At 34.4% G+C, this 15,263-nt stretch overlaps 1 protein-coding gene and 1 long non-coding RNA gene across 3 annotated transcripts in view; one reads left to right on the top strand and one right to left on the bottom strand.

The window, feature by feature from the left end:
• The window catches only part of LOC131431937 (signal-induced proliferation-associated 1-like protein 1), a 202,678-nt gene that overhangs the window by 72,978 nt on the left and 114,437 nt on the right, over nt 1–15,263 (top strand). The window lies entirely within an intron of this gene.
• LOC131431938 (uncharacterized) lies at nt 7,914–9,762 on the bottom strand. The gene is made up of 3 exons (XR_009229758.1): nt 9,316–9,762; nt 8,692–9,253; nt 7,914–8,346 (listed from the first exon to the last, which is right to left on the bottom strand). It is a non-coding gene; the product is annotated as an uncharacterized LOC131431938 (long non-coding RNA).

The raw sequence follows: 15,263 nt of genomic DNA, 5'->3' as shown, positions 1-15,263 counted from the left end.
AACTGCCGCTCTAATTCACATCTCGAATGTAGTCCTGCGTCAATCTTGCGGCAATGTCTCGGACATAACCTACTTCAAGTTTTCCGTCCAAATTGAGTCTCAAGTCATTGTTTTAAGTTGAAATGTACGATCTATAAATTAGAAAAAAAACTATTTCAGAATGACCTTTGTGAAAAATAGTCGTGGCGGCCATATGACCGAAATCATATTTAAATGTTAAATACCAAGAAATTATCTACCAAATAAAAAAAATTGACAAATGGCCATTTCATAATTTGGCATGTGTTTTATTTAAATTTCAAATCAGCAAGCTTTTAGAAAGTCGATGCCTTCCACGTAGTCCGTCTGGGTCGTCGATTCCCAATCCGGCACATAGGGTCAGAAAGTTTTGCTGGCCTGAAGAGGCGAATGACCTAAAAAAGTTAAAATAAATAAAATTTACGAGATCTCGAAAGGACGGTATTTATGCCGACTCGGCGTCTCACCCCCGGATTTACCCTACCCTTGAATTTGACATTTGCACACTAATCACCCTACATCTCCGCGACCAGAAGTTGACTCTGAGTGACAATTAGGATTTTTATAGACATTTCAGTTGAATTTAAGATGGTGGTAATCGGTTCAGCCATCTCTGAGAAAAATGATTGACATTATTTTCATTTTTTAACACATGTCACCCTGTAAATCCGGAACCGGCAATCATGTCCGAACGAAATTTCGGAAGCTTCGTATGGGGCCATATTACTTCTCATTTGAATCTAAGTTTGTGAAAATTGGTTCAGTAATCTTTTTGTGATATTTTTAGTGTATATCACCCTGTAATTTCTCGACCGGACGAATTCTGGAACTTTATAAAAAACCTTATTACCTTTCATTTAAATCTTAGTTTATGAGAAATCGGTAGTCGGATCTATATTAAATCAGACCGAGAAAAGTTCCGTTGAATCGATATTTGTGAAAATTGGTTCGGTAATCTTATTTTCACCAAAACAGGTGCATATCACCCTGTTAATCCGAAACCAGAAGTTGAATCCCGATGCAATTCAGGAACTTTACAAGAGATCTTAAGACTGTTCATTTGCATTTCAGTTTCGGAGAATCTGTTTAAACGTCTTCGAGAAAATTGAGTGATATTATTTTTACTTTTTTAGTTCATATCGCCATGTTATTCCGGTACTGGAAGTCGGATCTAGATGGAATTCAGATATAATACCATAATACCTCTTAATTGAATATGAGTTTTTGGAAGTCGTTTCAGTGATCTTAGTGATATTTGGTGCATAGATGAAATTCAGGAACTTTGTATGGGACCTTCCATTGAATCTAAGTTTGTGGAAATTGATTCAGTAATAATTTTTTTTAATTTTTTTTATTTGGTGCATATAATCCTGTAATTCCAGAATCGGAAGTTGCGTCCAAAAGAAATTCAGGAACTTTGTGTGAAACCGTAAGACCTGAGGATAAAGTTTGTGAAAATTGGTTCAGCCATCTTCGAGAAAATTGAGAGGCATTATTTTTACTTTTTGGTGCATATCACCCTATATTTCCGGAACCGACAGTCGGATCCAAATGAAATTCTGAAATTATGTATGGGACCATCAGACCTTTCATTTGCATCAAAGTTTGTTAAAATCGGTGCAGTTCTCTAATTTTTACTTTTTTTGGTGCATATCACCCTGCAAATCCGGAACCGGAAGTTGAATCCCGATGCAACTTTATGTAATCTCGAATAAAGGAGTCTATCGAAAATAAGCTATCCACATACATTTGTGTTGTATGCGTTTCGATAGACGATGCGACTTATTTAAAGGAGGTTTTAAAAACCCTTCCAGGTCAACAATACTTTACTGTTGTCGTTGGGGGATGTGAGCGATGCGGACAGGTCGATTCAAGTGGAGAAATTCAGTCGAAAGGTACTGGTATGGCAAGCAATATGTTCTTGTGGTTTGATGTCAACCAGTTTTTGCACTACCGGAACTATAAATGCAGAAATCTATCGATCTGAGTGTCTCCACAAGAGATTGCTGCCTTTATATAAGAAGCATAGTACACCTCCACTGTTTTGGCCGGATTTAGCGTCGGTTCACTATGCCAAAACCACTCTCAATTGGCTTTGCGGAAAACGGGTATAAATTTCGTTGAGAAAAATATCAATCCACCAAATTGCCCTCAACTTCGATCTATCGAACGTTACTGGGAAATCGTGAAGAGGATCTTCAAGAAGACTGGTAAGGTAGCTGGGGGAACATGCAGAAGTTGAAAAAAATTGGGCTCAAGCGTCCAAAAAATGCGATGCAACACTTGTCCGGAACTTGATGAAGAGCGTTCGATCAAAAGTTCGAAAATTCGTAAAGGAATAACTTAATTTACATCCGGTTTTCATTATGCTCAAGTTTAACCTCGTACAATAAAGGGTCAGTTTTTAGTTTGAATAAAATATCGTTTTTTTATCATAATTTGAAAGAAAAATTAGTGGATAGCTTATTTTCGATACACTACTTAGAATGTCGGATCTAGATGAAATTCAGGAGCTTTTTTGCGGAATCGTAAAACCTGTTATTTGAATCTATCTTTGTGAAAATCGTACATTTGCTGATCTCGACGAACTGATTCGAATGATATTTGACACTCGGCTCTCCGAGCCTCGGTTCAAAACTCGTTTGTCACAATGATTGTGAATGGAACGATTCAAATATAGTGCTCCGATATGGATGAAATTTCAAATATTCTCGAAAGTATGAACATGAATTTAGCGAAGCACCTCTCGCCGATGATAACGCAAATAGGTGAATGATTTGTTGCTAATTAGTTGCTAATTAGTTACGGTAATTTAGATTTTGTTGCTTATTTATTTTTATGTTTCGAGTACTTCGCTAAGTTCATATGAAGTTAACGAAGTACCTATCCTTTATACGCTTGAAAACAAATCAAACCCCAGTAGATAGTTTGATGCTAATAAGTTGCTAATAAGTTACGGCAATAGTGAATTTGTTGCTCAATTATTTTTATTTGGTTTTGAGTCATATGTAATAACTTCGTTAACTACATGTGAAGTTAATGAAGCACCTTTCCCAAATATGCTTGATAACAAATCGAAACCTAGTGGATAGTTTGTTGCTAATTAGTTACGATAATTTTGAATTTGTTGATTAAACTTGATTTCGACTGGGGTGATAATCGTGGAAAACTTAAAAACGGCTGTCTCAGTCTTATAATACAAACGAATGTTGTTTACTGTCCGACGTTTCGGCCTTTGGGGTCTGGCCTTTTTCAAGGAGAACTGGAAAATTGTATTGTATTACATTGACAAAAACATAAAGCGTTGAACAAATAATACAATGTAAAAACTTACTAAAGTTTATCGTTTATAGTCAAAATGTCGATGTCTGTCGCTACGTTGTCTGGTCAATTTTAGAACATGCTTTGAGATACTACGAAAACAAATGGTCATTTACATAAATACTGAGTTAAAAGTTATTTAAAACAACTCTTACTATTGACTGCATAGCAAATATTTTGTTTGCATAATTTACGTACAGTGTCACAACTAATTCATTTAACGACTATTCTGAAGCTTTCATCATGGTGATCAGAAAACAATGAACTTATAACCATTTGTTGATTTTTTTACGGGTAGCTAAATTCATATGAAGTTAACGATGTACCTCTCCTAAATAAGTTTGAAAACAAATCGAAACTCAGTCAATAGTTTGTTGCTAGTTAGTTGCGGTAATTTTGAATTTGTTGGTTAATTTTTGTTTATTTTTTCGAGTACTTCGCCAAGTTCATATGATGTTGACGAAGCACTTTTTCCTAAATAAGCTTGTAAGCAAAAAAAAGTGTCCCAGTGGTTAGTGTGTTTCTAAAAGTTGCTAATTAGTTACAGTAATTTTGAATTTGTTGCTCAATTTAGTTTTTTTCAAAGACTGTCCCAGAAAGTATGGGCGCACTTTGATTTCGCTGTAAATAATTCACAAGTGTTAGATATTCAATTTTTTTTCGATATAGTGATAATATTAGACTACAACAACAGAATAATTCGTGAAAAAGATTTAAATAAAACAATTTGACATTCATGTAGAAAATAAAAATTTGAGCAGTAGAAGTATAACGTTTCCCAGTTGTCATATAAGTATGCACGGTAATATATTTTTAGAACATAATCAAAACACAACAATTTTCACAGCGTATACTTTCTCCATGCAGCCCCAACAGTTACCTAAAAGCTAAGATATAGATAATTTTTTTTCGATATAGTGATAATATTAGACTACAACAACAGAATATTATTTTCAACATTTGCTACTTAGCTATTGTAGACTAGCTGGCGCACCTTCTTGCGAACGTCCCCCATTAAATTCCGTACAGACTTCTTGGCGACAAGTTCTGACACTTTTTCCAATCTTTTTCGAACTGTTGAATGGTTTCGGCTGCCGAGACATGTTTCATCAAATATGCCTTCGTTAATGCCCAAAATGCTTCAATTGGTCGAAATTGTGGGCAATTTGGTGGATTCATGTATTTTGGGACGAAAGTGACATTTTTGGTAGTATACCATTCTACCGTTGATTTCGACTATTGGCAAGAAGCAAGATCTGACCAAAAGACAACAGGATCCTTGTGGCTTCGAATCATGGGTAGAAGTCGTTTTTGTAAACATTCCTTGATGTATATTTCGCTGTTCATTGAAGCAGTGGTAATGAAGGGTTTCGAAATCTTACCGCAGCTACAAATTGCTTACCAGACCATAGCTTTCTTACCAAATTTTTCGACTTCAATCGACGTCTCGGACTGGTTTAACACTTGCCCCTCTCGCACCGTATAGTATTGTGGTCCCGGCAAGGATTTGTAATCGAGTTTCACGTAGGTTTCGTCGTCCATGATTATGCAGTTTTTTTCGACCCGTTTTCGGTTTATCCTCAAAAGTGTTATCCTCACCGAACTTCCTGATTGCATTTCGCACGGCTTTTTCACTTACTTCTTCCATTTTTGCTTTCTTTCTCAGTGACAGTCCGCGTTCTGTGCACCATTTGTACACAATTTTTCGGCGTTGCTCTGCTGAAAGTCCACGCATTTCGAAACAAACTAACGAAAACGAATAAACAACTGCACAAGTGGTTAGAGAAGAGTGTAAATAACAGGACGCAGCCATAAAAATTGACAGATTCTGATCCATTGCGAAATGGCAGCGGTTTTTGGTTGCGTCCATACTTTCTGGGACAGTCTTTATTACTTCGCTAAGTTCATATGAAGTTAACGGATGCTAATTAGTTACGGTGGTTAACACAATTTTATTTTATTTTCACGTGTAATTCGCTTACAAACAACTCAAAACCTAGTGAATAATTTGTTGCTAATTTATTAGTTACGGTACTTTTGAATTTGTTGTTAATTTTTTTATTTTGTTGAGTACTTCTGTAAGTTCATATGAAGTTATGAACAAAGTTCTTATTAAGTTGATGAAGTAGCTCTTCTAAAAAAAACTTGAAAACAATTCGAAACTCAGTGGATAATTTTGCTAATTATTCGAGGTAGTTTTGATTTTGATGCTCATTTTTTCGAATACTTTGCTAAGTTTATATCAAGCTAACGGTTATTATAGCTTCACATAAACATAGCGAAACATTGGAAAAAATTAAAAAAAAATAGCTACAAACTCCAAACCATCGTAACTAATTAACAACAAGTGAGCAACAAATTATTCACAGGGTTTCGATATGTTTTCAAGTTTATTTAGGTTAACATCGTTGGTATGAATTTGGCGAAGTATTAAAAAAAAATTTGAAAGGCAATTTTTAGCAACGAATTTAAAACTACCGTAACTAATTAGCAACTTGTAAGCAACAAACTATCCACTGGGTAGCCGGGTTAGCGGTTCAATGCATACGGCGCTGGTCTTATAAGCCAATTGTCATATGTTCGAGCCCCGACCTAGAAATGTCAGTAGGATCGTAGTAAGGAGTGTATCGAAGAGTAGTTAGCAACATTGATTATTAAATAAAAACCTGTTTTAATCCACCTAGTGGTGTAATGATGCCTTTCTCATATCAATCATACTATCATATATAACACTGTGGTATTCTTCAAAATAATTTTCTTCGATTCTTAAACGAATAACCGAAATCGGTTTGTTTGACCGTCTACTGATAAAAACTATCAATTGGAAAAGATTTGAGGTCGATTTAGAACTTTTTTAAAGGTTTTTCCCCATTTTCAGTGATGGTATATAATTTTTAACCCACTTTACCCTATATTGCCGGATCTGGAAGTCGGTTTCGCATAAAATTCAAGAATTACGCATGGGACCACATGACCTTTCATTTGAATCTAAGTTTGTGAAAATCGGTTAAGCCATCTCCGAGAAAAGTGAGTGACAATATTTGTCACACACATACACACACAGACATTTGCTCAGTTTGTCGAGCTGAGTCGAATGGTATATGACATTCGGCCCTCCGGACCTCGGTTCAAAAGTCGGTTTTTGGAGTGATTGTATGGCAAAAAGCGAAAAAAAACATATTTTGACATCAGTTTTCGATATATTGTAGAAAAATTACATTTTTATGGATTTCACTGATTATATTGAAGAAAATCCTAGTTTCTGTGAAACGCTCGCACTTTGGACTTGACATTCTTCATTAAATTCTGCACAGTTACTTTTGTGACTTTCCTGGTGGCAGCTGTCCAGTTTTTTTTGAATTCCTGCATGTTTTGGGACACTGTACCTTCCTTCCGAAAGTGCCGCTTGACAATTGCCCAATACCTTTCAATTGGCCGAAGATCCGGGCAGTTCGGTGTGTTGATGTCCTTTTCCACGAATTGTACATTATTTTTCGACAACCACTGTAGAACGGAGTTGGCGTAGTGGGCTGAAGCCAAATTCGGCCAGAAGAGATGAGGAGCTTTCGCTTTCTGTACAGTGGCAGCATTCTCTTCTTCAAACATTTTTCCTCGTACACCTTAGCGTTAATTGTGCCCTTCGTGAAGAAAATCGACGACCGCAAACCACAGGTACAAATTGCTTGCCAGACCAACACCTTCTGCCCAAACTTTTCCATCGCCACCGTGGTGTCAGCGTCGTTCAGGTCCTGGTAAACCGATTTCGTATAATATTGCGGTCCGGACAGCGCTCGAGAGGGGAAGGGTTTTACCGAACTTCTCGATAATATTTTTGACACTGGTGTGGTGCACTTTCACCCGTTTTGCAATTTCGTTGTACGTGACACCACTTTATGAGCACCAAGTGTGCAGAATTTTCTTTCGCGTTTCCGGATCAATTCGACTCATCATTGAAACGATAAACCGTACCGAAACCAATCGATTGCGCAGCTGTTATTGACATGTAAACAAACATGTCACCGCAAAACACGCTGCTAAAAAATTAAGCCATTTCAGAGTAATAACTGTTTGAATGTTGCTAACTACTTATCGATACACTTCTTACTAGCCATGCAATGATTCTGTACGCTAAGAATCGGATGCGAAGTCTGTTGAAACAGAAAGGTCAAATTTCACAAAAGGAATGTAATGCCGAGTCTTCGCTTTTTTGTGATTTGTTTTCTTACTTATTTGAACTTAACCATGTACCCAGAAAATGAACAACAAATTCTAAATTACATTAACTAATTAGCAACAAATAATGCACATATTTCCGTTCTCTTCGGCGAGAGGTGGCTTGCTAAGTTCATGTTTATCTCGAAAGTTTGTACTCAGTTTATGCACTGGAATTCTTCGAGGAAAGAGCCTTGTACGGATGTAGTCTGGAGAGATTTGAAAATCACGACTTTTAATTTAATGCGATTTTATTTTTGAACGCAATATTTTTCTTTGATGCTTTTCCTGTTGAGTGTGAAATTGCAATGGTTTAATTATGAGGTAATCGAACTCTGACCTAGAATCAGTAGAATCGTATTACAAAATCTGTCATTTTTCTATAAATTAAAAATCGGATGCAAAATCAGTCGAAACGAAAGGCATTCGTTTTTTACCATCAAGAGTGCCTGTAGTCACATATCTCCGGAATTACTTTCCAACGAACCACCCCGCAAACAAAAAACAGAACGAATGAAAATCACATTAACCAAATATAAAAATTTGATTCCTTGGCTCCAGCGAAACCAATGCATACATGGCTGGTCGAATCCAGCAAATCTAAATTAAACATTTCCGCTTTCAATTAGGAACAACAGAGAAAAAACAAAAAAAAATCTCTTCTCCCTGCTTTCCGATCACGAATACTGGCCCACGGATGGGTTGTTGTTGTGTTTTGATAAGCGGTATCGCTTTGCTTGATCAAAAGCCTCGGGTCTTCCGCAGGGAACTGTGCCCAGATTGGCGCGCCCGGACCTGGAAAAGGAAAGAACATTTTAATTATATTGCTACGATTGTTCGACCTCGAGTGTGTGGCTAGCAGAGTTCGAAAGAGTGAATTATGGGCCAAATTATCTGAGATATCTGAGGCCGTACATCACTCCGGAATAATAGGGTTATTCTGTATAATAGAGTCGCTGACACTTTTATGCGGACAGTGGCTACCGTACCACCACCCGCCCCGAGAGGGGGCCAAAGTGGGTGTCAAGTGTCAAGCGAGATAGATCATTTCGCTTGAACAATGTAACGCTGCGCTAGATTTCGCTGTCAGAGGAAGGATTGGGACGCCCGAGGGGGAAGCTGAGTAGATTGATGACTTACCAGAGATAAGAATGACATAATTAGGCTACATATCGGTTCGCTGCTGCTGCTGCGTTCTCGGATCGCATTCGGGAGGCTCGAATAATGTGCTGCTGCTGAGATGAATTGTTCGTTTGGGTGTTCCCAAGACTATGTGGCGAAGATGCACATGTGCGATGGAAACCGTCTGCATGCAGGTCCGATGATCGCCGTTGATGGTTTGTAATATTTGTTTTAATTTATGGCTTGCATGTTTGTTTAGAAAACTGTGAGTGGTGTTTCTGTGTCAGTCGAAGAATGTGGAATGTGCCGTAAGTCATTCATCCAAACAATTGGTAACAGTTAAACTGCCAGCGGCCAACTGAAATATGCTGCGAGACGGTCTGGGAATTACTTAAATGATGATAGAAATAGAATAGCTAACTGCACCATGCGTTAGTGCATTTTCGATTTCACTATGAACATATTTTTTTGCCATTGGCATGCCGACAACTTCCGATTAGAGGATGACGGGAGAATTTTTGCATTTCCTTCTCTGCTACAAACTGCGCTTTTAAAAACATGTTGGTCGTTGTAGTCGAACCTAAAAACAAACTGCTAGTGAAGATGTTAGCCACCAGAATACAAATTCTCCGTATTAATTACCTCAATTTGTTCGTGGCAAACTGGCAACTATTTTACTGTCCACGGTAAGCTTTTAAATGCTGGGATTTATGTGAACTGCTGCAGGCGGGAAAATTCTGCGAATGCCTCTTTGTGGATGGTAGAGTGTCTATTTAGTCGGCTGGCCGGGGACTGGTTCTGTCGGGACGGGCAATTAAAACTGTCACTGTACCGGAGACAAACAGACACGCAACTTCATAGGTTGCTGCGATGCTCCGGAATCTGAACTCTGTCGTTGGTTGGACAAAAAAAACCTGTTTTCAACTCACCTTGTGGTGTGATTATGCTTTTCTCATAATCGTCAATCGTTTGCATAAGTATTCTTCATGACCGAAAAAATGAAAATTTACATCACCCATTTGCCATCTTAACTTAACTCTATGCAAAATTCCTAAAAAACGTTCATGGAGCTATATATTATAAACGATTTGTTAGATTAACTTGGTTTTTTCGACAATGCTTTAGGTGACTTTTGATACTACATAAAGAAAGTATGCACTGTAAAAAAGTGTTTTGATTTTGTTCTGAAAATAAAGCCTAAGAATTAGTTTTTTTCAAAAACGATATTTTTTATTATTAGATATGTTGTAACTGACAACTGATGAAGTCTATGGCAATATAGCTAAAAATTGCGAAACAATGGACCAAAAAGTTATAGTCTATTAAACATGACTTAATTTTAGTCAAATATCAAATATATTTTAAAAACGTTCTCCGTCTCAGTTTTGTAATTGTACGCAAATTTTTCACGGTGTTCAACAAAATTTGCATAAATACTACCGTTCTCAAGATTTAGCGAATTTTGATTAACGTTCACTGGAAATCTAAACACAGAAAAAAAATCATGTAAATTTACGTCTATATAGACGCACATAAAAGGAGCGTCGTAAAATACAAATTTCGTTTTCAGCTTCACAGTTGAATTACCATCGAAGTTCACATCGATACAGACACTGAAATTACTTTTACATTTTTACATTTTTTATTTTTAGATGTAATATTGTGTTTTTTCTAACAGTTTATAACCACAAACGAATTTCGAGACATGACAGTCACGATCTTTTTTTGGTGCACATCTACGGTCCTCCGTGAAACTGGCACCAATGGTGATAAATTGGTTGCACTGCTGAGTTCCCATCATACATTCATTATACAAATGTCAAACCGTGAGAACCTTTTCGATTCGGTAGCTCATTTGTATATATTGAGATTTTATGGCACACTTTGGTTGAAGTGATAACAATGCAATTAATCTCGCGCTCCTCCAAGCGGTGAGTGCGGTCATTTCAGAAGGTACCGGGAACGAACCATATTTTTCAAAAATATTTATAAGCACATACATGTCTTTATTATTTATCTTTGGTATAACTATCTGTTGTTTTCGAATGTTTCTCTAGTTTAGTTAACTTTAACAATATGTTTCTGAAAAAGCAAATTTTTTACTTTTATGTTTTAAGTATTTCTCTAATATAGTAGTTTTATATTGTATTAGGTTCATTTTAATATACATTTTAAGAAATTTCATCGGAAAAATTCGTCTCAGAAAATATTCCATCGATAATAGAGTTCATTTGTTAGGTGTAGCGCTTAGCCAGCATTACTTTTTGCATAGTGGGTCAAACAGCAAATACATATGGTCAAAAATATTATATGTTGGCGAAATAACAAAATCTCAAATTAATCGCAATCAATTTGCGAAATATTCGTGAAAAAGATTTAAATAAAACAATTTGACATTCATGTAGAAAATAAAAATTTGAGCAGTAGAAGTATAACGTTTCCCAGTTGTCATATAAGTATGCACGGTAATATATTTTTAGAACATAATCAAAACACAACAATTTTCACAGCGTATACTTTCTCCATGCAGCCCCAACAGTTACCTAAAAGCTAAGATATAGATAAAGCTTTATGAAAATTTTTAGGCGAAAATATTTTTTAGAAGATTTTCGAAGCTCTCAAAAGATCTTATAAGATTTTTAAACATTTCAGAAGACAAGAAGGTTTCAGAAGATTTCAGCAAATTTCAGTTTTCAGAATATTTCAGAAGAATTTTGAAGATTTCATGTTGATCCAGAAAATTGTATGAGATTTCATTTCAAAAGATTTCGGCAGATTTTAGAATTTTTAAGAATTTTGCAGAGATTTCAGAACACGACAGAAGTTTTCAGGCGATTATGGAGGGTTACAGAAGACTTTGGAAGATTTCAAAATATTTCAGAAGATTTTAGAAGATTCCAGGTTTCAAAAAATTTCTTATTTCAAAATATCTCAGATATCAGAAGATTTCAGAATATTTCATAAGAATGTTGAGATTTCAAGTCATTCCCGAAAATTTTATTTCATTAGATTTTGACAGATTTTAGATTTTTTTAGAAATTATCAGAGATTTTTGAACACGTCAGAAATTTCTAAAAGATTGTGAGGGATTTCAGAAGACTGTGAAGTATTTCACATTAGATTTTAGAAGATTCTAGAAGATTTCAAACGATTTCAAATAAAAAAATAGGAAAATTTTACAATTTTTTACATTTCTACAGATTTCTGAAATATTTCTGAATCTTGAAAAAGATTCCAGATGATTTTAGAAAAACTCAGAAAACACCAAAACAATTCAGGAGATTTTTTTAAGATTTCAGAAAACTTCAGAAAGTTTCAGAAGATTTTACAAAATTTTTGGGCATCCAAAAAATTCCAGGTTTCAGAATATTTCAGAAGATTTTGGAAGATTTGAGAATATGTCAGAAGATTTTAGAAGATACCACAAGATTTCAATAGATATCGGAAATATTTAAGAAACAGGAAAAAGATTTCAGATGATTTTAGAAAAAAATAGGAAACACCAGAAGATTTCAGGAGATGTTACATTTTGAAAAAGATTTCAGAAGATTTTAGAAAAATTCCGAACACGTCAGAAGATTTTAGAAGTCTTCAGAATATTTCAGAAGATATCAAAGAATATCAGAAGATTTTACATTTTATCAGATTTCAATAGACTTTGGGAAAATTTCTGAACGTTGAAAAAAAATTCAGAAGATTTTAGAAGAATTTAGAATACGTTAGAAAGTTTCTAAAATTTTTGAGGAATCCAGAAGATTTTAAAAGACTTCAGAATATTTCAGAAGAATTCGAGAGGTATTAGAAAATTTCAAAAGATTTTACAATTTAAATGATTTCAATAAATTTCGAAAATTTTCCACAGCCTTTAAGTAGATTCAGTATGGTTTTAGAAAAAATCAAAAAATACCAGGAGATTTCAAAAGATTTCAGGAGATTTTACATTTTATAAGATTCAGAAACTTGAAAAAGATTCCAGAGGATTTTAGAAAAAATCAGAAGATGACAGAAGTTTTCAGAAGATTTAAGAAGTCTTCAGAATATTTCAGAAGATATCAAAAGATATCAGAATCAGATTACAATTTTATGAGTTTTCAATAGATTTTGGGAAAATTTCTGTACTTTGAAAAAAAAATTCAGAAGATTTTAGAAGAATTCAGAATACGTTAGAAAGTTTCTAAAATTTTTAAGGATTCCAGAAGATTTTAAAAGACCAGAATATTTCTGAAGAATTCGGGAGATATTAGTAGGTTTCAAAAAATTTTACAATTTAAATGATTTCAATAAATTTCGGAAATTTTTCAAAGATTGAAAAAGATTCAGGGTGGTTTTAGAAAAAATCAAAAAACACCAGGAGATTTCAAAAAATTTCAGGAGATTTTACATTTTATAAGAGTCAGAACCTTGAAAAAGATTCCAGAGGATTTTAGAAAAAATCAGAAGGTATTAAAAAATATCAAAAGATTTCACATTTTATAAGATTTCAATAGATTTTGGGAAAGTTTTAGAACTTTGAAAAACATTTCCGATGATTTTAGAAAAAATCGTCCGAAATTTTCTGAAATTTTAGAGGATCTCAGAGGACTTCAGACATCAGAATATTTTAGAAGTTTCTCCAATTCATAAGATTTAAATTGATTTTGGAAATATTTCCGAACCTTGACAAAGTTTTCAAATGATTTTAGAAAAATTCAGCAAACATCAGAAGATTTTGAAAGACTTAAGGTGATTTTACATTTTATAAAATTTCAATAGGTTTCGGAAAAGATTCAGAAACTTTATAGAGATTTCAGAAGATTTAAAAAAATTCAGAACATTTCGGAAGTTTTCGGAAGATTCTAGAAGACTTCAGAAGATATCATGCGATATCAGAAGATTTTACATTTTATAAGATTTCAATAGATTTCGGGAAATTTTTAGAAATTTAAACATTTTAGAAAATTTTAGAAAAATTAAGGATTTATCAGACATTTTTTGAAATTTGGTGGATTTCAGAAGATTTTGGAATACTTCTGAAATGTTCAGCAGAGTCAGAAGAATTCGGAAGGTATCTGATGATGTCAGAAGAATTTCAGAAACTTGAAAAAGATTTGAAAAGATTTTGAAAAAACAGAAGATTTCAGAGGACAAGAGAATTTGGTTAAATTTCAGTAAATTTTAAAATGCTTCAAGTTTCAGAAGCTTCTATATTTGATGAGATTCCGATAGATTTCGGAAAAAAATTCAGAGTCTTGGAAAGTATGTCTGAAGATTTTTTTAAATAGAGAGGCAAGAAGTTTTCAGAATATTTTAGGGGATTTTAGAAGATATCGAAGATATCTGAGCAGATTAGAATAGATCATTAGATTCTAGAAGATATTAAATTTAATATGATCTCAGAAGATTTCGGAATTATTTCTTAATCTTCAAAAAAATTTCAAAAAACTTTAGGATATTTCAGAAGTTTTCAGAGATTTCAGAAGATGTCAGAGGTTTAAGAAAGATTTGATTAGATTTCAGCAAATTGCAAATTTTATGGGATTCCGATATATTTTTTGAAAAATTTTATACCCTTTGAAAAGATGTCAGAAGATTTTAGAAAATTTCAGATATCAGAAAATTTTAAATGATTTCAGAAGATTTTACATTTAACAAAATTTCAGAATATTGAAAAAGATTTTGAAAAATTTCAAAAAGCTTTGGAGGTTATAAATGATTTCATATTCTGTAAGACTTTCAGAACCTTGAAAAGGGTTTTAGAATGTTGAAGATTGAATAAAATTTCAGAGAGTTTTCAAAAGATTTTAGAGGAATATTGGAAGTTTTTGGGAGACAAGTATTCAGAAGATTTCAGAATGTGTGAGTGGTATTCGGAAGATGGCAAACGGATGATGGAAATGGTTTTTTTTCGGTCATGGTTCTTTGAACCGTCACCATAAATACCGGTCTGAATCGGAAATTGAATTCGGATGAAATTTTACATCAAACTGTATGACCATAAGGTCTTACAATTTAATGAAAGTGTGCAAAAATCAGTTTAGCACTTTATGCATTTTATTCTTTTGCAAATTTTGACAGTCAACCTGGAACCGAAAGTCGGAAATCTGAATGAAATTCTATAGAAGCCTATGGGCACAAAAAGCTTTTCATTTGAATCTTATGGCGTATTTCATTGAAAAACACTGGCGGCGTGGATTGCTGTGGATTGCTCGAAAGTGTAAAATCAGAGCAATCAACGCCACCACTGCTTCAATGAAAAACGGCATTAGTTTGCGGGAAATATTTCAGCGGTTCCAGAATAAAATCAATCAAAACTTTTTTTCCATGTTTTTAACATTTTACCTCGATACTTCAGAACCGAAAGTCATGATCCGAATAAAATTACATAGTAGATGTATTTGATAATGTACTTAAATCGTATTAAAAAAAATAGCAGACTATGGAACCGTAAGACATTTCATTTAAAATTAAGTACACGAAAATTGTTCCAGTGATTTATGAGAAAATCGAGTCCACTTTTTCCTGTTTTTACATAATTTTATTCCGTTACTTCGGAACCGGATGTCCGATCCGGATAATACTTCATAGCGCATATTTTTTCTGCACACTTTACC

This window comes from Malaya genurostris, chromosome 2 (assembly GCF_030247185.1).
Source record: "Malaya genurostris strain Urasoe2022 chromosome 2, Malgen_1.1, whole genome shotgun sequence".
In the NCBI taxonomy this organism is placed as follows: domain Eukaryota; kingdom Metazoa; phylum Arthropoda; class Insecta; order Diptera; family Culicidae; genus Malaya; species Malaya genurostris.
Note: the sequence above shows the minus strand (reverse complement) of the source record. Positions and strands in the feature narration are given on the sequence as shown.